A 25571-nucleotide genomic window follows, 5' to 3' on the forward strand; every position below is an offset into this window, starting at 1 on the left:
GGTGTCTTAGGATAGGATAGGTAATAGGAAGCTTGGTCCTTCTTATAATTTAACATTGTTCTCTTGTGCTCTCAGTTTTTTTTCACTGCATACATTCTCCACCTTGCTGTTGATCTTTATAAATTGTCTATTTTCAGCCTTACTATATAATTTCAGCACCAACATTCTCTTTTAACAATACTCACTTATTACTTCAGAACCCGTCCCAACTTGGCATAGTATATCCACTGAAGTTGCCCTGCAACTGTCACAGATGCTCTTATTGGACATCATCTGCAATGTCCTTGGGCCTTTATTTCACTATGAAGCCTTTCACAAAATGGAAATGTCTGGGCATAAGTAGCCAATGGGCAATATGTCCATGATTTGACTACTCTTCCTAAAGCTGGATACACACTATCCAACTTTTGTGGTTAGATTTCCTTCAGATTTACCTTTTCAATGTAGTGCAAGGGCCTGCCAGATTGCATACAAATTGAAAGTGTTTAGGTTTGACCTCATATTATATGGTTTTGGTAAGTCTAAAGCCTAGTACACACGCAACGAATTTCCGCCGACCGGTCGTCCATCTTTTGTCCAGAGTGGTGTTTTGTTGGTTGGAATGTGCCTAGACTGCACACAAATTTTCCCGCCCGACAAAATTCTACTTCAGAAGTGATGTCATGTGTTGGTTTGCTTTCTTTGTGTTCTTTCTTCTCTGAGCATGCCCAGTCTTGCTCATAAGATTTTTCCCTGTCGAAATCTGTACTGACTGCACGAAAATCGGCCATCTTTTGACGGAGGACAAAAATTTTATAGCCTGCACACCAGATTTTTTTCGGCCGAAAAGTCGGAGTCAGTTGTCGGAAGCATCATACTAACAAGCCGAAAATCGGCAGATCGGTCGTCGGACGAAAATTCCCGGCCGAATTTTGACTCGTGTGTACGGGCCTTAAAGGAAAAAGTCTTCAGAAAATCTTATAGTGTGTATGGCCCATTAGGGTAAGCAATACAACAAAATAAACATTGTTTTCAAGCAACCATGCCAAAAGGCACCACACGTTGAACATCTACATGTGAACAGAGCCAAATTGTGACAGGATTGTCAATTGTGGAGCATTTTGGATTTATAAATGTCTACCAATCACCCTCTTTTGCCACCAATTTAAACTGAGCCTTAATTATCCACTTTATTGTCAAGAAAATAAAAAGCATTTTGACCTCTAACTATCTCTACCCTTGGCAAATTTCTGGGTAAAAATAATATCTTAAGTGTTTTGTGAGCTGAGTAATGATAGCATATTCACATTAAATAGTATATTTGCTTTCGTATTTTTTAAATAATACATTTCTGTAGCACGCAATTAGAGAAAAATGTTGAAACATCTCTGAAGAATAGACAGCAACAGATTGCAAAAGAAAGAGGTGTATTTGTATAGAAATGTATGCAATATTCACAAAACATTCAGTGCAGATGTAGAATGCTGGTGCACGTGTTTTAGTCTACAGTAATTGATTCGCCTGACAACTTAAAAAATACATTTTAATATACTGTATATTTAAAAAATTGGATATTGGAAGAGACTTACTATGAGGTCCATTTATAAATATTTTCACATAAGGTATACACATTGCTATAATCCTGGGTGAAAGTTGTTTGAAGCTGTATCTTTTGAAAGGATTCTTACCTTCCTTGCAATGGCATTAAAACTGTAGACTAAAGCTGGCCATGCACAGTTAGTTTTTATTTTGTTAAGCCAGTGAGTAGATGGAGGAATACCCCCACTGGGACATGGTATTCTGACAGCGGAACCCGCTGCCGTCAGAATACAATGATCAGAGGCTAAAGCTGTTTGGCTACTCTGGTCAAGAAACATGTTGGGGGAATGACTTGGATGAACCGAGCTGAGGCTGCTTTTACTGTACCTACTAAGTGATAACCATTCAGGTCTGATGAGGTGTGTGGTGGCCGGGCTATCTCTTCTTACTTCTCTAGTGTGCTTTGGGTCTACACAAACTGTTCCTCAACTTGCACACTCACTAATCAGCATCATCCAATTCATCAAACCTTGTTAGTCTGAGTGGGGCCACTAATCATATACAGGTCTTGTCCTCCCCAGGCTGAGCCTGGACAGTGAAAGGAGAAGAAACAGAATGATGAGCTCATATGATCTGCTTTTTCCTTTTAACTACTTGCCATCCGCGCTACAGCCTATATACGGCTGCAGCGCGGACTCGAATTTTCGGGAGGCCGTTTTTAAACGGCCTCCCAGTGACACGCCCCCCGCGCGCTCCCGCGAGCGCGCAGCGGGGAGAATCTGTGTCGGCCGTGTCCCTTGGACACGGCCGATCACAGATCGTGGTGAATGGCCAATCACAGCGGCCATTCACCACGTGATCGGATCATCCAATGAGAGATGATCTCATATGTAAACATATGAGATCATCTCTCATCGCCGGCGCTCCTTCCTCACACGGAGCCTGCAGTGTGAGGAAGGAGGGAGAGCTGCACAGTGCCAGGGACAAAGAGACATGTAATCAGGGCACTGATCACCAGTGCCCTGATTACTACAAGGTAAAAAACATACACAGTGCCCCCCCATCAGTGCCCACAGTGCCCGCCATCAGTGTCCCCATCAATGCCCACAATCAGTACCCATAGTGCTGCCAGTCAGTGCCCATCAGTGCCTGCTCATCTAGGCACTGATAAGCACTGACTGGCAGCACTATGGGCACTGAGTGTGGGCACTGATGGTGCTGCCCATCAGTGCTCATCAGTGCTGCCCATCAGTGCCACCCGTCATTGTCCATCAGTGCCATCCGCCAGTGCCCATCAGTGCCGCCTCTCAGTGCCCAGCAGTGCCGCCCGCCAGTGCCGCCTCTCAGTGCCCAGCAGTGCCACCTCAGTGCCCAGCAGTGCCACCTCTCAGTGCCCAGCAGTGCCACCTATCAGTGCTCATCAGTGCCGCCTATCAGTGCTCATCAGTGCCCCCTATCAGTGCCCCCTATCAGTGCCACCTATCAGTGCCACCTATCAGTGCTCATCATTGCGGCATATTAGTACCTCCTCATCAGTGCCCATAAGTGCCACCTCATCAGTGCCCATAAGTGCCGCCTCATCAGTGCCCATCAGTGCAGCCTATCAGTGCCCATCAGTGCCGCCTCATCAGCGCCCTTCAGTGAAGGAGAAAAATTTATTTTCAAAATTTACTCACAGAAAATAAGAAAAACTTTTTTTTTTTTTCAAAATTTTCTGTCTTTATTCTTTTTTTTTGTAAAAAATAAAAAACCCAGAGATGATTAAATACCACCAAAAGAAAGCTCTATTTGTGTGAAAAAAATGATAAAAATTTCATATGGGTACAGTGTAGCATGACCGCGCAATTGTCAGTCAAAGTGTGACAGCGCTGAAAGCTGAAAATTGGCCTGGATGGGAAGGGTGTTTAAGTGCACAGTAGGCAAGTGGTTAATAGCATGTCCTTTATTAGCGCATGAGCACTATAGAACAACTAACTCCCTCTTTGTGCTACTTCTCCCTCTTCCAGTTTGAATTCTACTGAACAGAAACGGTAAGAGGCTGTTACCATGTCAATTTATGTGGTTTAATAAATACAGAGCTGTATTAATATATGTATTTTATATCTGCCTTTCTGGTTCTGGTTTTAAGAACATGTTTTTTCTAACTGGATAGATGTAGTTTGCCAAAGCACAGTGTATCAGAAACAATTGTATTTTCTTTTTTAATAGGATAACCTTTCCACTTTATTTTCATACTTTGCTGCATTTCAGTACTTCGATTTCCTCCAATCTCATTGCATCCATTTCCTGTCTACTTGCACTCACTCTGGAAACGGTTGCATTTCATTTCTCATGGTAGGTTTTCTAAAGTTGACAACAGTGGAACATGTAAGTATAATGTGCATTGGCACAGCCGCTTGTGTTCTGTATTGGAAATATGTGTGGCAGGGTGACAATGCAGGATCACAATTGGGAGACAAGGGCAGGGCATTGTCACCCCATACCAGAAAATTGAAAAGTAATTTCAAAATTATTTTAACATGTTAAAGCTTACATGAGATTTTAGTGGTTGCATTTAAATGTAAAAATGTTAAGTAATTTGTTTTAGGTATCCAGAAGTGACACATTTACATAAAAAACATAGCACCAGAAATAATGTACAATTTACAGAACACAATAAAACACTATGTCAAATATACTGATGTATCAAAAAATGTAATTCTAGGAAAAAAGGAACCATGTAAGCTGGTTACTCTGTGTTTCCCATAATACTACTACGTGAGTTCAGTGTATTTATTTGCAGATGAATGAAAACTGAAACAAATCAGGATGCCCAACACTAGTTTACAAAGCACAAACAAACAAACTACAGAGCAAGTGATGGACTGAATAGAGATCCTTGACACTAGAAGAATAATGATAAACCATGAGGGACTGACTGTGTATTGAGATCATGCAGTGGTAATTGAGCATGATCAAGCTTTTATTGTCCTGGGGAAGGGAGAGGAAGGAACTTGGCCCAAACACTGACAGCTCATGTTGCACAGAGAAACTTAGATCTGAGTGTGATGTTGTGTAGATGATTGAGTTACCACTTACTGCTACACTATTACCAGCTCTAGGAAATGCTTGCTTGAATTCTCATGGCTTCAAAACTTACAACCAAAGAGTATATTAGGTTGATTGTCAAAACAATGGATCATTTACTATAAATAATGGTTTTAAAGCAATGGAATATTTATTATAGACAATATACAGACCAAAACCTGTACATCATTTTAAATAAAGAAAAGCATAAAGTGAGCATATTGCATACTAAGTAACATCCCAATACTGTAGAGCATAGTGAAAATGCAGAAAGCACTTTTACATTTTCAATTGAAAATACCTTCCTCATGTACTCAGCAGGGGAAAATCTCCAACTCAACATAGGAAGTCACTATGTAGTCAGGATCTCTTGAAACTGATCCGTTTTTTTATTTTTTTTTGTTTTGTTTTTTTGGGCAGTGGTGATTTTCTTTTAAAATGCCAAAACAGAGATAACTTTTTATTAGGTTATATTATCTTGTTACCTAAATCTATTCACAGATGTTTTGTAGGGTGTTGTGGCCCAAACGTTGCCTGAGAAGGTCAAGCCACAATGTGAGGCAACGGAACATGTATGCTTTAATGTCTAGTGACTTAGCCCTTGGTATATTGGAGAGTGGGCATAGATTTAATGCAAACCTGAACTCAAAAAAGTGAAGATCTTCTATGCTATAGGGGACATCTAGAAGTTTTCATTGCTTTTAACCACTTGCCGACCGAGTACGGTAATAGTACTGCGGCAAAGTGGTTCGTTATCGTCTGACGACGTAGTATTAACGTCGTCAGACACTCCCCCTTCTGGGCGGCGCTTGCGCGCCGCCGGAGGCTCGCTCCCGCTGTTTTCATTCACAGCGGGAGTCGGGCCAGGGGAGGAGCAGCGGCGATCGCCGCTGCTCTGCCCCGATCGCCGGGGATCTAGTGTGGAAATCCGCCCGCCTGTGTAAACACAAGCGGGCGGATCTCCATAGTGACAGGGAGTGACAAATCGGACTGTTCAGCATAGCTGGACATCCGATCTGTCCATGACTCACTCAGTCACCTCCCCCCCTACACGTCAGTAAGCACCAGGCATACATTAACCCCTCCCTCTCCAATAAAATTAACCCCTTCCCTGCCAGTGTCATTTTTACAGTAACAGTGCATATATATAGCACTGATTACTGCAGTAATGTCACTGGTAACCCCAAAAGTGTCAAAAATGTCAGTCAAGGGTCCGATCTGTCCGCCGCAATGTCGCAGTCCCACAAAAAAAATCGCAGATCGCCGCCATTACGCGTTAAAAAAAAAACACCAAAAATGACAGAAATCTTTCCCTTTGTTAGTAAACGCAATAACTTTTGCGCAAACCAATCAAAATACGCTTATTGTGATTTTTTTTACCAAACATAGGTAGCAGAAAACAAACTGGCCAAAAATTTTTTAAAAAATTGGTTTTTACATCTTTTTTGGGGGGGAATTTCATATAAAAAAATGTTAAAAATATTATTATTTTTTCAAAATAAACGCTCTTTTTTTGTTTATAGCGCAAAAAGTAAAAATCGCACAGGTGATCAAATACCACCAAAAGAAAGCTCTGTTTGTGGGAAAAAAAGGACATAAATTTCGTTTGGGTACGGCGTCGCACGACCGCGCAATTGTCAGTTGAAGTCGCACAGCGCCGAATCGCAAAAAGTGGCCTGGACGGAAGACAGCAAAATCCTCCGGTGGTAAAGTGGTTAAGCAAGGTACTCCTTTGACTACATTCTCATAGCTGTATATCTGCTGTGTTTGATCTAAGACAGTGGTCTCCAATCTTCAGCCCAGGGGGTCGGATGCAGCCCTTTGCTTGCTTTTATGTGGCCTTTGGGATGCTATTTTATTCACTGACAACAATGAAGAGCACAATTCCTACCAGTGACATCAATAATGGAGCACAGTTCCTCCCAAGGGCACCAACAATGGGGCACAATAACACCAATGATGGAGCACAATTCCTCCCAATGACTCCAACAATGGGGCTCAATGACACCAATGATGGGGCACAATTCCTCTCAATAAAACCAATGATGGGACCCAATGGCACCAATGATGGAGCACAATTCTTCCCAATAACACCAACGATGGGGCACAATTTCTTACACTGAAACCAATTATGGGGGATTATTTATTCTCACTGATGCTGGGACATTTTGTACTCCCAATGGACACAGTCTGGCCCCCCTAAAGTCTGGAGGACAGTAAATTGGCCCTTTGAGTGCCCTTGCCTCTCTTCTTGACAGGCTTATACAATTCAAGCTAGTGCACAGAGCTTATTATACTCCTTCTAGACTTCATAAAATAAACCAGTCCCACTCTCAGGAGTGCTGGGGATGTGGGCAAGCCCTGTGAGATTTTTCCCACATTTTCTGGACTTGTCCCCTAATTGCCAGGAATTGGAGGGAAGTGCTTGGTATCATCAATTCTGTGGTGCCAACTCTTTTACCTGTGACCATTGAAATATGCCTACTTGGGCTAATGGAAGTTAGTCTTCTTTTATTTTTTGCCAGAAAGGCCATAACGCTACTCTAGAAAAAAACATCTATCCCCTATTGGAAGCAACTACTACTAATACTCTGCCATTATCCAAGGATGCTTATGCCAACAGGGGTTGCTCTACTAAGTATGAACAGGTTTGGTTGAAGGAACCTTCCACTGTATAGTTTCCTGGGTTGTCTTCACTATTCTTGATTGTGTGATAGTTTAAGTGCCTACCACTGACTGGGTCATCTCTGAAGTTATTCTTATCTAATCCTAGACTGAGCTTCACATGTTTTTCTATGCAAATTTTGTAAGACTATACTGCAACGTTATTGTTTTTTGTCACCTAGACTGCTGTATTCAGATTATGTTTAATCGTCTGCCTTACTCCTCTGCGTGAGTGACATCTTGTTAATCTCTCTTGTATGTTTTTTTTTTTTTTGTATCTTCTGTGTCTGTTTTAATGTACTTGCACTAAATTGTTGAATAAACAGATTTGCAAGAAAAAAATAAAGTTTAGAAAGTTTGCAAACCCCTGATCTAAGGCACTGCTATGGTGGTGCTGCTACTGTTTTGCTCACTGTTCTCCTTGCATGAGGCTCTGACATAAAGACACAAAACCGTGCCTCTTCCAAGATGCTGCCTCTACACATAAACACAGTATATATCAAAACACGGTAAGTTAGTAATGATGGGAGATCTGCAGCTGGGAGACTGCAGACATTCTTGTGACTAGTCCTGACTCCTGTTCCTTTCAGGTGTTCAGTTTCTCTGCAAGTAAAATACTGTGCAAAAGTTTAAGGAAAGTGTGAAGAAATGCTGTAAAGTAAGAATGGTTTCAAATATATATATTTACTTGTTTATTTTTATCAATTTGCAAAATGCAAAGTGAGAGAACAGAAGAAAAATCTAAATCAAATCAAACACCCTTTCAATTAAAATTTGCAAATAGAAGTGGACCTTTTTAAAAAAAATCTCATGTGGTGTGTGGTTCATAGTAAAGTAAAAAAAGGTCTTGAGTATCTTAGGGATTGAATTAATTTTCTCAGTTTCAGAAAATAATATTGGTATTTCTTTTGCTTCTTAGGTCAAAAAAGAAATAGACAGAATGATATTGCAATGTTTAATTTAATAATAATCTCATATACAGTATTTATAAATATATATATATATATTCAGTGTATAACAAAAGTACAACCCCAAGTGAAAATGTCCAAATTGGGCCCAATTAACCATATTTCCTCCCTGGTGTCATGTGACTTGTTAGTGATACAAGGTCCCAGGTGTGAATGGGGAGCAGGTATGTTAAATTTGGTGTTATCGCTCTCACGTTCTCATACTGGTCACTGGAAGTTCAGAATGGCACCTCATGGCAAAGAGGATCTGAAAAAAAGTATTGTTGCTCTACATAAAGATGGCCTAGGCTATAAGAAGATTGGCAAGGTCCTGAAACTGAGCTGCAGCATGGTGGCCAAGACCATACAGCAGTTTTACAGGGCAGGTTCCACTCAGAACAGGCCTCGACATGGTCAACCAATGAAGTTGAGTGCACGTGCTCAGCATCATATCCAGAGGTTGTCTTTGGGAAATAAATGTATGAGTGCTGCCAGCTTTGCTGCAGAGGTTGAGGGGGTGGGGGGTCAGTCTGTCAGTGCTCAGACCATATGCCATACACTGCATCAAATTGGTCTGCATGGCTGTCGTCCCAGAAGGAAGCCTCTTCTAAAGACGATGCACAAGAAAGTCAGCCAACAATTTGCTGAAGACAAGCAGACTAAGGCCATGAATTACTGGAACCATGTCCTGTGGTCTAAAGAGACCAAGAAAAACATATTTGGTTCAGATGGTGTCAAGCATGTGGGGTGGCAACCAGGTGAGAAGTACAAAGACAAGTGTGTCTTGCCTACAGTCAAGCTTGGTAGAGGGAGTGTCATGGTTTGGGGCTGCATGAGTGCTGCCGGCACTGGGGGAGCTACAGTTCATTGAGAGAACCATGAATTCCAATATGTACTGTAACATACTGAAGCAGAGCATGGTCCCCTCTTTTCAGAGACTAGGCCGCAGGGCAGTATTCCAACATGATAACGACCCCAGACACACTTCCAAGACGACCACTGCCTTGCTAAAGAAGCTGAGGGTAAAGGTGATGGACTGGCCAAGCATGTCTCCAGACGTAAAACCTATTGAGCATCTGTGGGGCATTCTCAAACAGAAGGTGGAGGAGCGCAAGATCTCTAACATGCACCACCTCCGTAATGTTGCATGGAGGAGTGGAAGAGGACTCCAGTGGCAACCTGTGAAGCTCTGGTGAACTCCATGCCCAAGAGGGTTAAGGCAGTGCTGGAAAATAATGGTGGCCACACAAAATATTGACACTTTGGGCCCAATTTGGACATTTTCACTTAGGGGAGTACTCACTTTTGTTGCTAGTGGTGTAGACAATAATGGCTGTGTGTTGAGTTATTTTGAGGGGACAGCAAATTTACACTGTTATACAAGCTGTACACTCACATTGTAACAACTTTACATTGTAGCAAAGTGTTATTTCTTCAGTGTTGTCACATGAAAAGATATAATAAAATATTTTCACAAATGTGAGGGGTGTACTCACTTTTGTGAGATACTGTTAATACTAATATATATATATATATATATATATATATATATATATATATATATATATATATATATATATATATATATATATTTATTTTTTTTCTCATTTAAACATACATGTTTAACATTAGTACTTTGCATAAAAATACTGTGTTTCTGGTCTGAGGAATCACAGCTCTAGAGCATGAATTTAATGTAACATAGCCAATTCATATGATCATCAATAATAAATAATATAGTTACCTTAGTTGAAAACATTGTTAAGTGTTGAGCCATTCTGCTAAGGTTTAATGGACCATTAACCAAGGCAAAGACATGTATAAAAACAGGTGAAACTAAGCTCAAAAATAACAAATCAACATTAAGCCAAATATGTGCAAAGAGAAAGACTAATGCAATATGTTGCTATAATCTAAGTAATGACTTTGAACTGACATTGCAGCATGTCAAGTGCATTCCTTAGGAATAGCGCACACACTATAAAGTACTGCATGGGCCATGGTCCCGAATGGCTTGTTCAAGTAACAACATAAAAAGGAAAGCATCCGTTGAAACTGGCTGGTAAAATGTATTGTGATATTTATCTGTTGCTAGTCAAAGCTTAATGCTTCTTGTTGAAACATAAAATAGAAACCGGAAGTAAAATGTGCAGCAGGCATTTGTTCTTTCTGTAACTTTGAACATAGGTTCCATTAGCAAAATGTGACTAAGTGATTTTAAGTGGTTTTTAGTGATAGTGAAGAAATACTTATTCAGTCTCAGATCCTCTTTCAACTAAAATATTGTTTTAAACTTGAAACATGTTTCATGGAAAACCAGTTCCTTTAAAAGCATATTGTGTTAACTATAATCCAACCAATCCAGAAAGAAATGCATTTATTCTATGCTCTTTGAATATAGCGTATCCCTCTGGTAGTTGTGCTTTATATTTATCTTGGCACCAAATCGATTGAAAGTCCTTTCACAGACTGAAATCTTCTATTCAAAGGAACTGTTCATATTGATATAGTTCAAAACCATGTTGCAAAATATAAAACCAAGGCATTCACATACAAAACAGTCGACATCTACTACAGGGTAAGAGTCGTTGAGTTTTTATAGAACTCAAGCCTTCAGGTTCATTGTGTTCCAAGATGCTGTTAGCCTATGTTTATTGTGGTTGCTTTCCATCCCATAAAAATAAGTTTGGCTTATTTATTATTATATTATATATATATATATATAATCATTATGTGTTAATGTAAAGGCTAACAAAGTTGTAAATATGTTGTGTTTCAAACCAGCAGATATAAACCGCACGTCAGTCTTTTAAAGCTGAGGAAAACTGAAGTATAGGGGAACACAGCCCAGCCAATAAAAATTAATGTCACCTTTAGCAGGTTATTGTAATTTCAAACATAGTTTTTTTTATAGTAATATGGGAATCCTGCGCTGTGTGTATAATAATATCTATAATCAAGGCAGCTAACACATAAGAAGTATACACAACTTATAACATGCATAATAAACAGTGTAGTGTAGCAGCTTTAGAAAATATATCTAAATTCAAACATGAAAAAGATGTAAACACAGGTAATATTAATAGACTACATCGATAGTCCATATTATAATAATGATGCCTTTGTATGGATAGTAGTCCATAATAGAGTCACCAATCCAGTGAGCAGACAGCAAGGCAATGGTGTCCAAACAAATGCACCATCACCAATGGAAAGAATGCAAACTCACCGAATATATTGGCTGCTGTTACATCAGCAATAGGCCTCAAAACACATATGAAAGTCCCTCTGGAAATCACACAGTGGATAGTATCGCCAATCATTCAAATCGGGATTCCACTGGGAATAAATAAGCTCCCTGTGGAACCTAAGGGGTTAATCCTTGTGTAAAAAGGCTGTTTGATCCTGTCTTCTCTGAGCCTCTTCTTTTACTATCCGCAATCCATCTGCATCCGGCCGCCATATCGTATTCTCCTCTCTCTGGTGTCACCGGCAACTGACCAGAAAGGCAGGAAGGGCAGGTGCCGGACTCAGGAGGTGTGGTTTGCCTGCCAAAGTCCATCGTTCTCACCCATAGTTTTTTTATATTCATTTGCAGCTTATATAAAGATAATATCTGATGATCCTGCCATCAAGGTCCTTTTACAGGCACGTCCTTTTATAGAGTGACAGCACTCTGACACTATCTCACAATTTCTCTACTGCATTGTCACCCTGTCGCCTAATAATGAGTACAGCTGGCCATGCCATACATTGCACAAGCAGGTTTTACCGTCATCAGAAAACCAACCATGAGACATAACATGCAGAAGTCCCTGGAGTACATGCATGTAGACAGGAAAAGGTTGCAGGAGGTTGCAGGAGTACTAAGTTCAGGACCTAAGATGTACGTCATCATTCCAGAGTCCTTTCCAGCTGAGCCCAGACAGAGGAATGCATATTCATGGACCTGTGCTGAGTTGCACAAAAAGCTGTGGCTGTAAAACCACTTCAATTTCATTATGCAACACTGTACGGAAATGAAAATGTTCTCGTTTTTTGTTTACATACACATATATAGGTGTGAAAGTAGCAGAAACCTATGCTTGCCAAAGGAAATAATTAACAGGCATATGTCTCCGCTCCTATAACACCTATATGTGTGTATGTGTATAAATACATATAAGTGTGTGTGTATATATACCCCGATACAGAATTTCAGATGTTTTGCCTGCCTCCAAAGACCCCCAAAAAATGCCCAATAAAACACCTGCGCCAAAAAAAACGCCCAGGTGTGTTGTTGCAGGCTTTTTTTTTTGGGCATTTTTTGGGGGTCTTTGGAGGCAGGCATAACATCTGAACTTCTGTATAGGGGTATATACACACACACACTTATATGTATTTATACACATACACATATATAGGTGTTATAGCAGAGAAGCCATATGGGTGTTAATTATTTAATTAGCGCAAGCATAGGTTTCTGCTACTTTCACACCTATATATGTGTATGTGTATATATACATACATGTGTGTGTGTATATATACCCCCTACACAGAAGTTCAGATGTCATGCCTGACTCAAAACATGTCCTCAAAAAAGCCCTATAAACGCCTGCAACAAAAAGCAGGGTGACAGGGGAGAAGCCACTATCCGGTTCTATAAGTGTTCTAAGAGAAACAATCTTTTCTCTATAGCGGTCACCCTGAAATGGAAGGGTTTTGTCACCCTGCCATAGCAGTCAGAGTCAGTTAACCCTACACTACACTACGGTCCCCTTACACTTAACACTTTCCCTACAGAAACTAGATTATTAAATCTAACTATAGTGGAAAATAGTACCCTAACTACACTAGATATCCCTTTCCTCACACTAATAATTGCTAAATGACACTTTGAGAGCAGAAGTAACAGAACTGCTTCCACAGCCCTGTATTAAAATGGTAGAGATTTGGCGGGGCTATCTTATATACTGGGGGGCGTATTCACTAATGATTGGCCTCTGGACCCCCTAGTCACTCCAATCACATTCCTAGCATTCTCCTGCCCCCTCAATTGGCTTTTACTGATGGTTCTAGTCCAATCACGGGCTTTTAAAGCCCAGTTCCTGTCCCATTTTGGTCGGTTCTGGTTGCCGAATTCCGAACCTTTTCAGCAAAAAGTTTGGAATTCGGCCGAATTTTGAACAGACAATGTTCGGGTTGAAACGATGGTCAACCTGAACCGTTCGATCATCCCTACTCATAAGACCCAACAATGGCTTCCTCTAAATCTATCGACACATCATCTTCTGGACTATTCAGCCATCTATGAACAAAAACTAGCTGGCCAGCAAAAAAATAGCGGAAAAAATCCAGAACCGCCAGTCCTCCTCTTTTATACGGCTGTTTAAGCGTTTGTAGCTTAATCCTAGGATTTTGCTCTGCCACAGAAAATTATTAATTAGAAGATCGATTTTTAAAAAATATATTTAGGAATCCATATAGGAGAATTTCTAAACATATACAAGAATAATGGTAAGAATTTCATTTTAATTAGGTTATTTCTACTTATAAGTGACAAAGGTAACTTTTGCCAGGATTGTATTTGGATCTTAAGCTGTTGCAATAGTGGAATCACATTTAGTTTAAAAAAATCAGAAACCGAATTAGATAAATATACGCCTAAATATTTGACCTTATCTACCTGTTCAAGTGGCCATTTATCAGGCACTCTACAGCTCGGGGATGGTGTTCTTAGGGGGAGGAATTTGAGATTTATTCCAATTTACTTTTAATCCTGACCATTTTGAAAAAGAATTCAAAATATCCAAAACTACTGTTAGAGAGGACCCCGAATCACGTAGGAAAAGAACCATATCGTCTGCGTATAATGCAATTTTCTCTGACAGATTTCCTACTTGAATCCCCTGTATCTCCGTCGAGTTCCCCAAAGCCATCGCCAGCGGTTCTATCATTAAAGAAAAGAGACCTGGGGATAGCGGGCAGCCCTGCCGTGTTCCCCTCTCTACAGGCAACCGTTCTGAAAGCACCCCATTTAATTTTATCGCTGCTGTAGGACGCTTATATAAAATATCAATCCATTTCCTAAATTTAGGCCCGAACCCAAATTCCTCTAATACCGCTCCCATATACCTCCAGTCTATAGAGTCGAATGCCTTTTCGATATCTAAAAAAAACAATACACCACCACTGGAGATATCTGGTCCCAGCTGGGTATGTGTAAATATTCTTCTGAGATTTATATCCGTTGTTTTTTTTGGCATAAAGCCTGTCTGATCAGAAGAGACCAACTGTTGAATAACCTTCATCAGTCTAATAGCTAGGGCAAGAATTTTAGCATCAGCATTGAGTAATGACATGGGTCTATAAGAGGTGCAGAGTGCGGGATGCTTATCCTTCTTGGCTAATAGCACAATATGTGCTTCGTACATAGAATTGGGTAAAACACCCCCATGAAAGCAGTCCATAAGCAACCCCTGCAGCATCGGTGTTCTGTCTCAGCATCGATTGTACCTGTGACCTTCTTGTAGACCCCCAGTCTGAAAGTGTGTGCAGCAGATTGAATGATGGCTTTAACAGATAGTTTACTCAATGAATAAAGACTCCAGAGGTGTTCTCCAATGCTTCTTTATGCTTCAAGTTAGCAAAGGCATAAACATAGAGGCTTTTCCATAGGTAAATTTACAATGAAGTTACACAGCTTCCACACTCTGCAGTCTCCTCATAACAACTAAACAAAATGGTAGTTACAGCAGGAAAATGGAGGATGGGAGAAACCATCTAGCCAGAAACAGCAGGGGTGCAAGGAAGATACCAATAACATAGCATAACATAACATGTAATAACAACTGCTAGACAGTTAAAGCTGCGTGGCAGCACACTCCCCGCCTGGTATCGTGAGATACCACTACACAATTATTTTCCATAAACATACAATTAACATTGCATACAGTATAATGCTATGTAGCCCTCTCCTCTAAGCTAACTATGCTAGAGGTCTAAGTGACTCCTACACATAACACTGAATCAGGATTTTTGGAAGCAGGCATATTTAGGACTGTCTCAGTGACTGGTCTCAGGAAGGTTTTTGGGCTCCCGTCCTTTACAATCCTGACTTCCACACTTCGGACCTTTCCATCATCACTAGCAATGACCTTTGTAATAACTCCAACTGGCCACTGGATCCGATTGGTTTGCTTGTCTTTTAGAAGAACCAGGTCCCCTTCCTTTAAGTTAGGCTTCTGGGTTTGCCACTTTTTACGTCCTTGAAGAAGTGTGAGGTATTCCCTCCTCCATCTGTCCCAGAAACAATCTGCAAGGTATTGAGCGTATCTCCATTGACGTTTATATATGTCCTTTTCATCAAAGCTGCTCTTTGGCGCTTGGATCTGTCCAATTTTCCGGGTCAATAATGCAGCTGGAGTTAAAACAGTTGGACATTCTGGGTCTGTGGATACAGCTGTCAGCGGTCTTGAGTTGATTATTGCTGCGACCTCAGCAAGGAATGTAGTAAGTACTTCATGGGTAAGACGTGAAGAACTCACATCAAGCAACATAGAATCCAGTATGCGCCTTGCCATCCCAATCATACGTTCCCATGCTCCGCCCATGTGTGAAGAGTGTGGTGGGTTGAATTTCCACTGGTCTGCAGTGGCGGAGAAGATGGCCCTTGGAGGTGGCTCTGTCTGAGAAGCTCGCTCCCGCAGGGGTTTGTTAATGCTCTGGGACGCTCTCTCGCTATAATTGAACTGGTTGGTCAGTTTTCTCTCCTTGTTCCTAAATGGTATTTCCTCACCTTCTGTCCATTCTTCACTAGCCTGAGTGTCAGACTTCCCATCTGTATCTTTGTCTTCCGGCTCTGTGGAGTCGTTGGTCTGAGTCTCTTCAATGACTCCCAACTTTGCCCCCTGTCGCCGCGCTTCATCAGAGTCTTTGTGTGACATGTTTCCATCCAGGGAGAAGTGTACGGCCAGCTGGTCCACGATGTTAATGGGTTTGTAGGCCCGTTCCTTAAAACTGTACCTCACAATGTTCTGGGGGGCATGAGGGTTGTTTGCAGTCAGGATATGAGTGAATTCCTCCTTAAGTTCAGCATCACTGAGTTCCAGCTGGTCCGAAGGCTTAACCAGAGTCTTGGCCTGCATCCATTCATCAGCTCCATCCCCCATGTCTGTGGAGTCATCTTCATCCTCCAAATTTCTTCTTGAGCAGATGTTGGTACTCAATGCTACAACTTCAGACCGGATTTCCGGATCAGTATCTGGATCCTCCAGGTGGAAATCGATAATTTCTTCTGAGTTTGTAGAAGACTGGTCCATTAAAAACTTGGGTCCTGAAAACCAAATGGTTTGTGTGAGGACAACTGCTGGCACTAAAATCTTCTGCATGAATGCTAGAAAGTGCTCTTGCATCTCAGGTTTGTTACGGAGAGTTTTCTCAAGTGCAGCAAATCTGGTTAAAGCTTGTTCTCGATTGTTAGGGAGAGTAAGCCTTGGTACTCGGAAGGGTAATGGACCTACCCAACTGTTGGAATTGTCCTTGAAGAACTCTTCATCCATAATCTTGATGAACTCCTTGTCTTCGACTGAAGGGGCAATCTTGTTGTCATCACAAGTAGTCTGGTACACTGAATCACCGAAGTCCTTTTGAGAAGTGAGCTTGCAGTTAATGCTTTGGAGTGCTTGATATGGAACTTCGTTCTTAAAATCAAGTCTTTCCTTCACATAATAGTGCGATGGACATTTCATCAATTGACAGGTAACATTAGTTTTGTAGGAAGCTACAACCAAGAGCTTGTGAGATTGGTCTAAACAGACTTCTCCTATTATCACCCATCCAAGATCAAGTTTCTGGGCCTGAGGAGCATCATCTGGACCGTTGCATAACTCTCTTATTTTATGAACTCTAGGAATGTCTCTCCCTAGTAGAATCAAAATCTTAACATCCTTGTTAAGTGGTGGAATGTAGTTAGCAATGTGACTCAAATGAGGGTGATGACGTGCAACCTCTGGTGTGGGGATTTCTTCTCTGTTGTTCGGTAGTTGATCACATTCGATTAGCGTTGGAAGAGGAAACTCTGTGTCCTCATATTCTGATGCAACTATGAAGCCATGGGCTCTTCTTCCAGAAGTATTGACCTTTCCTGCACATGTCTGCAAGGTATAAGACCAGGTCTCTCCTTGAATGCTGAATAGGTCAAAGAATTCTGTACTGGCCAATGAGCGATTGCTCTGATCATCGAGTATGGCATACATTTTTATGGATTTTTGTGGACATCCTTCAGGAAAAACTCTTACAAGACATATCTTGCTACAAGACTTGCTATGAAGCCCTTCTCCACATACCTCTGTACACCTTGTGGTTACGGGGTCGGCATGTTGCTCAGTTCTCTCCCCGCCATCATCTGATGTAGTCTTGGGGTTGCTGCCGGGTGAAGGTTTCCTTTTGAACAGGTCTGAATGAAGAGCGTCCACATGTTTGGCACTGTTGCAGAGAGAACATCTGATGGCGATCTTACAGTCTCTGGCTAAATGATCGGAGGATGCACAACACTTAAAACAGATATTATGCTCTTTGAGAAATGACTTGCGTTCTTCAATAGGCTTGTCCTTAAATGCACGACATTTGGAGAGAGAGTGTGGCGCATTATGAATAGGACACTGTTGATTAAGATTGCTAGCTTTAATGTCTGTAGCTAAGACGTTGGATGCTATTGCAGTCTTCCTCACGGCAATAGGATGCCTTAAATCCTTGAATTTACTGTTGGTGGCAATACCCCTTGAAGTACTTAAAGGAATGGTGGTTGTATCTGGATAGAAGAAGCTTGGGTCATTCTTGGATCTTGCAACCTTCCGCACGAACTCTGAAAAATAAGAAAAGGGAGGGAAGGAAACACAATGCTCATACTTATACTTTGATCCTACACTAGTCCACTTTCCCTGAAGATGACTAGGCAACTTTGCTACAATAGGATTTACGCCCTGAGCAGTGTCTAAATAGCTAAGACCTGGTAAACTAGGATCTAACTTAGCAATTTCAAGTTCATGAAGGAGGTCACCTAACTCTCTAAGCTTATGATTGTCCTTAACAGAGATTTTAGGGAAGTCGTTAAGTCTCTGGAATAAGGCAGATTCAATGACTTCGGGGCTCCCATAGTCTTGTTCTAGACGTTCCCAGGCAGCATCAAGGCCTGCTTTAAAGTTATAAATGTAGACAGATTTAAGTCTCTTTACTTGTTCTGAAGATTGACGCCCCAAGCACTTTATTAGTAAGTCAAGTTCTGCTTGAGGTTCAATGTCCAAGTTCTTGGTTACCGCCTTAAATGTAGATCTCCAACTCCTGTAGTTTTCTGGGCAGTCATCAAATCCAGACAGTCCAGTTGAAATCAACTCTCGTCGAATGATATACTTGCTGAACTCTGCAATGTCAGTGCTTTCAGTTTTTATAGCCACAGGGGGTATTGATGGTGCGCCGTCTTGGACCATGGTTGGTATATGATGTTAGCTGATAGGTAGAGAGAAAGGTGTTGCAGATGGGTTTAATTTAGGGAAGGGTCTGTCGTCTGAAGGTCTCTGAGCATTTGAAGTTAAAGAGAGCTGTATCAAAGGGGGTATAGAGTTCATTCTGTAGTCTTCTGCTGTGCCCTTGTAATCTCTATGCACATAGGGTTGTGGTGGCACATGAGCTGCGTAGGTTGATTCACTTGATTTTGTGACGTGCGGTAGTTGTGGAGGGTCTCTGTTAGTAGGTGTGTCTAGTTGACCAGCCTGCTTTGGCGACACATTGCCTTCTGATCCACTTGCTGGATGATTATGAGAAGAATCTCCAACTGTAGGTGGGACTGTATTGTCGTGGTTCTGAGTTAAGACAAACTGTAGGGTCCTTTCAACAGGGTCTTGAAAAGCAGCCAAGCTGGTACAAGCTGCTCCTTCTTCTTCCAATAGGGCTTGTTCCAAGACAGATAACTCTGCTAAAGCTACTTCCTTTTCTCTATTCTTCTGAAGAATTTCTAGCTGAGCCTCTGTTTCTGCTTGTATTCTTGCTTGAATGCGTTGAGCTTGTGCTTCCTTGCATTTAGCTTCTTCTTCCTTGCATTTAGCTTCTGCCTTGATGGCTGCTTCTTTTTCAGAGCAGGCGACTTGAACCTGGGCTACTGCAACCTTTTGGCGAGCTTTGAGTATTTGGTCGCTCAGTATTGACCTTATAGAGCAGGACCGCAATGACTTAGAAGAAGATTTATGATATGAGCGGGCAGACCTAGAAGATTTTCCTGAGTGTCTGGAAGAAGCAGAGTTACAGGATATAGTCTCATGTAGCTGTGCCAATCTACCTTCTATCTGTGCCTTTGCTTCAAGATATGTACTATGCCTCTGCTGGTCATTAGAAGTAAAGTCCTTTAATTCCAATGCAGCGTCCTCTATGTTGGAATGTGACAATAGGGAATAGTACTTCTCAGAAAGTCTTTTATAATTCTCAAATGCCTTCTTAACCCTTGAGAGAGCAGTGTTCAATTGCTCAGAATTGTTGCTAGTTTCATTAGTGGCTGTTATACAACTTAAAGTCTTTTCCCACAATGCAGTCAGGTTACTAGATGTTTCTTCCTTACTTGCTTCATAAACCTCCCTTGCCTTCAAGGATGGATGAGGGGCTCTGACAGGACGAGCAGAATGAAGTAAGGAGTCTGCTTTATCTTGACTAAATGCAGGTAATTCTGTGAGATCTCTGTCAGACATAATAAGTACTGTATTTCTGGTGTCTTGTTAGAAATCTGCCAGAGCTCAGCTCTGTAAGTAGTGACTTCTGTTATTAAGCAGGCTGGGCTTAGGTATTTTTTGTTACAATAGTGGCTAGTGCTGGAACTAGTTCAAACTGGATCACCTCAGAAGGCTGTAAACGTAATGAAGCATTCAGTAGGTGGCTGGTTTCATATGCAGAGTAATGCTTCTGGTGACACACAGGTGTGGTACTTACGTTTCTGAAGCTGCAGAGTCTTGGAAATTTACTTTCTGAAGCTGCAGAGATACCTGTGTGATGAAACAACTGGAAATTTACTTCAAGTACTTCTTGGAAATGTACTCTCTGAAGCTGTGTATTCCTGTAAATTTACTTTTCTTAAGCTGTGTATTCTTGTAAATTTACTGTTCTGTCTCAGCATTGATTGTACCTGTGAACTTCTTGTAGACCCCCAGTCTGAAAGTGTGTGCAGCAGGTTGAATGATGGCTTTAACAGATAGTTTACTCAATGAATAAAGACTCCAGAGGTGTTCTCCAATGCTTCTTTATGCTTCAAGTTAGCAAAGGCATAAACATAGAGGCTTTTCCATAGGTAAATTTGCAATGAAGTTACACAGCTTCCACACTCTGCAGTCTCCTCATTACAACTAAACAAAATGGTAGTTACAGCAGGAAAATGGAGGATGGGAGAAACCATCTAGCCAGAAACAGCAGGGGTGCAAGGAAGAAACCAATAACATAGCATAACATAACATGTAATAACAACTGCTAGACAGTTAAAGCTGCGTGGCAGCACAATCAGTATTAAAGATACCGCATAATGCCAAACCACTCTACCGGCAGACCATCGGGGCCTGGAGTCTTGTCACTTGGTAGTAAACCCAGGGCCGTAGCTAACTTACCCTCCCCCAACTCTACCTCCAAAGATTCTCTATCTTCCTCTAGCAACTTGGGGAAATGTAGTGTGTGTAGGACACGGCTCAACTCTTCAGGTTCATATTGTGGTATAGCCGCATAAAATGAGCTGTAGAAAATTCTAAAAGTTTGTAATATATCCTCTCTTCCTGTCAATAGTTCTCCCGTTGTTGATTTTATACACAAAACTACTGTTTTACGGCTACCCGATGCTGTTAGTAGTGCTAAAAGACTACCATTCTTATCACCTTTTTCAAATAAATTAGATGACCTCTTTTGCTCAGATACTAAGGTTAAATGCTGGTAATGTAACTGTATTTCCCTCCTAGCCAATCTCAATGATGCTACCGCATCTAAAGATGGGCTTGTGGCGTACACCTCCGCGCATTCTCTTTCTTTGTTTTCTAATAACGCCAATTCTACCCTACGTTCCTTCCTAAGTGCCTTGTTGGCGGATATATACATCCCTCTAGTAGTGGCTTTAAAAGCATCCCATTCCAATTGCGGAGTGGCCGTCCCTTCGTTTACCTGCCAAAAGAACTCCATATGTGATTTTAACATTTCTATAACTCCTGGCTCCTTAATCCAACTTGGGGCCAACCGCCAGAGTCCCCTCGATCCACCCAACCCAAACTGCAAAATAATCTGGATGGGGACATGATCCGAGATCCCCTCAGGCAGATATACAACATCAGAAACAAAGGGTAGAAGGGAGGCTCCAGCAAAGGCCAAGTCAATCCTAGAGGAGGAAGAATGTACCGGGGACAAAAAAGAATAACATCTTTCCCTAGGATGCCTAGATCTCCACAATTCCGTAAGGCCAGCCGTTTCTGCCCTGTACCTCAGCTCATCATTAACCACCCGCCCCGGGTTTGATGTATCCAGGGAATAATCCAAAATATTGTTGCCGTTCTTCTAAGGTTAGTGGGGAGTCCAGCTCCCTTCTCGCTTTCGAGGTAAGCGTGGCAAATGATACCCCATTATAATACCTCTTCAGTTCAGAGGAAGAATACCCAGAGGTAGGGAAACAAAACTTTGGGATTTAATCGCTTCAACAGCAGGAGAACAGTTATATGAATTAGCAATCTTGCTCAATAGGTGGCCTGTGCACTCCCCTTCCTCAAAGAACGCCTGTCTTGAAAAACCTTTTTTTCTCCGCAGAGGAGGATAGCAGGTGCTCATATGCAGACTGAGCAGATTGCCAAATCTCCCTGGTGGAGTCAGGGGGGTCCTGCATATATTTCTATTCCAGTGCCTGTACTTGGGACTCTATCTCCTCTCTCAGCACAGACGAGGCCGGTTTGATTTTAGTTATTTCAGCAATCAGGATACCCCTCACAAATGCCTGAAATGCATCCCACTGGTCGAGAAGAGAGTCAGTAGGGTCCTGCTGTTCAAAAAACTCAAGCATATTTCATTCTATTATTGTATGGGAAGGAAACAATTTCAGGTAAAAAGCATTACATTTCCAAGCTGCCTTGGATAATTTGGTGGGTGGAGAGGTTATAGGATGTATCACCATATGAGAATGGTCAGAAATACTTTGTGGCTTATTTAGGACCTCGGAGACAGATGGGAGCATGCTCAAGGTACCGACAGCCAAATCAACCCTGGATAAGGTGCTGTGAATTTTGGAAATACAGGAGAACTGTTTAGCTAGGGGGTTCTTCAACCTCCAAACATCTATCCACCACACCTCTTGCATCAACCTCATCAGAGGGGTACCCCTTAAGGAGGAAGAGCCTTGTGGCAATAGGTGCTTGTCCAACACAGGGTTTAACTAACAATTAAAGTCCTTGAGAATCAATAGTGGCAACTCCGTCTTCCATGCTATGAAAGACAACAAAATTGGGAGTACTGTCATTGTAAATGGTGGAGGAATGTACTCACTTGCTAGCACACACGTTAAAGAGCCAACATTGCAATGTAGGGAAACAAACCTTCCATCAGGGTCTATTTTGAGAACATTTTCCTGATAGTCCAGTGATCCATGCACCCAAACACTCACACCCTGAGAAAACAAGGTATGAGTGTAGTGGTATGCCCATCCTACCCAGGGATATCTCAGGCAACTTCATAGATGTCTCTTTACATCTCAGAATTTGGCCCAAGATCACTAACCTTACTCTCCACAGATGTTGTTCTCCCACTGATCTTTTGTATGTCCTGGCACATTAACGATACTTCCTCCCTCAAGCCCCCAAACTCATCCTTCAGGTTATTGACTGAGGCAGTGCAGATATTAACTGCCTTAAGTATTTCAGCCAAAGTAAATTGTGCAGGCTCATCAGCTGCCAAGTCAGGGGAAGGCTGGTAATCAGTGTCTGCCTGATCAGGACTGCATGGCCAGTCTTCCTCCAGCTGCCACTGCTCTCTGTAATCAATGGTACTGAGTGTCCCTGCTCCATCCCCCTTCTCTTTATCCAGTCCCCCTAGCAGTTTTTAGGTGCAATATAGCATATCTCTCAGAGGTAGATCCTTACCCTGGTGCTTTAGGGACTTCCCCCGCCTTGTTACTCCCGTCCTTAGGCTTCTTGGGAACTCGCAGTTTGGCCTGTGGGGGAGGCACGGTGGCACCATCTTGGCCATCCAAAACCGCTACATCTTCTTTCCTTCCCTTTTCTCATCAACCCTCTGGTGCAGAGGGCTGGCGGTTGTTCCAGGGAGTGCACCGAAGAGTGAGCCAGCTGTACAGCTCGGGAAAGCTGAAAAATTACAGCTAGGGGAGGATCACTGGACTGATCTATTGCGGGGCTGTATGAAAACACCTCCTCACACATGCCGATCTTGGCCAAGCCCCCCTCCTCATGTTAATTGATGTGTTTCGGATCCAACATTACAGGAAGATTAGCCAGGTATTCCAAAGTTGTTTCAAAGTCACTTCAAGTTGCTTCAAAGTTGCATCAAGTTGCACTGAAGTCGCCTGGAAAAGTCAAACTGTAAGGTCAAGGCTTTTTCTATGAGAACAGATCTTGGAAGGGTGCTAGTCCTACGTATATGTAAACTACCAGTAGAGGTTTTAAGAAGATAGACTCTAAAGTAATTGTGATCCTTTAGGATCTTTGTGAATTATTAACCTTGAATTTACATAGGGATAGTTTTGAAAATTGTTAGCAATATTTAAAAAGTTTAATGTCCATAGTCAGGCCACATATGCAGATTTAAGTCATTCTGGATGATCATATGGCAGAAAGGAGATTTACTAAAACTGGTGCAGTCAGAATCTGATGTAGCTATGCATGGTAGCCAATCATCTTCTAACTTCAGCTGAATTAATTACACTTTGGCAATAAAACCTGAAAGCTGATTGGATTCTATGCAGAGTTGCACCAGATTTATGCACTCTCCAGTCTTAGTAAATAACCCCCTGAGTCTCAATGTGTTAATGTAGTATGTAGCCTGCTCTTTAACAACAAGTGCCCTAATTAGCCAGGTTGAAAGAAAGCAAGTAGTTATTTGATTCCTCGGACCAGTATATGGGACTTTGAGGCAGTAAAGTAAGAAGCATAAAGCGTTTGTGCGATTTTCACGTTTATCATAAAAAACACATAAATTACAGCATATATAATTCATGAAGTATTGGGTGCTGGGTGGGTAAGAGGCCCATCCGTGATAGTGCACGAGAAGCAAAGGCGTGACACTGTGAATAATGGTGACATTTAGAAACACAATATCCTGCCATCCATGGGTGTTGGATGTTGCAGGGAGCGTCTCTGTTCCGACGCGTTTCTGCTGCCTAAGCGGCTATGCCTTTTTCAAGGTTTTCACCATATCTGTAAAGATATTAGTCTTTATTAGTGTCATAATGTTTAAGGTAAATTCTAGGTTTGTATAATCTGTGTTCATTAGTTGCTTACATTTAGTTTTTTAGTTGCTCGATCGGTATGTATGGAGGTGGATATAAGCAACTAATGTAAGCAACTAATGAACACAGATTATACAAACCTAGAATTTACCTTAAACATTATGACACTAATAAAGACTAATATCTTTACAGATATGGTGAAAACCTTGAAAAAGGCATAGCCGCTTAGGCAGCCGAAACGCATTGGAACAGAGACGCTCCCTGCAACATCCAACACCCATGGATGGCAGGATATTGTGTTTCTAAATGTCACCATTATTCACAGTGTCACACCTTTGCTTCTCGTGCACTATCACGGATGGGCCTCTTACCCACCCAGCACCCAATACTTCATGAATTATATATGCTGTAATTTATGTGTTTTTTATGATAAACGTGAAAATCGCACAAACGCTTTATGCTTCTTACTTTACTGCCTCAAAGTCACATATACTGGTCCGAGGAACCAAATAACTACTTATATTACTCACCAGGGATGTTGGCACAACTACATATAGGAATCATCAACCTATAATTGTAAAAAACCTCGGTTCTCTAGAGCTCAAACCCCAAATCGCAGGTTGAAAGAAAGCAGCTTTAATAATGTTTGGAAGTTTTGAAAGCAACTGCAAATGGACCTATAAATTGAAGCTTGTGATTGTTTGGAATGAGCAATAGGTTGACAGTTCAATAGTTCTAGTTTCATTTTCAGTGCAAATCTTTTGCATATAACCCTAATACTAGCTGTACATGTTTATGAAACTGCACATGTATATATTTTTTATATTAATTTGCAAAAATTAAAAAGGAATAAAATAAAGGGAACTTGTTAAAAGCATGCTGCATTTGTTTATTTTTCTTAAGGCATTTAACACATTATACAAGTGGATGAAAGCCCAGAC

This window comes from Pelophylax lessonae, assembly GCF_965119305.1.
Source record: "Pelophylax lessonae genome assembly, chromosome: 3".
Lineage (NCBI taxonomy): Eukaryota > Metazoa > Chordata > Amphibia > Anura > Ranidae > Pelophylax > Pelophylax lessonae.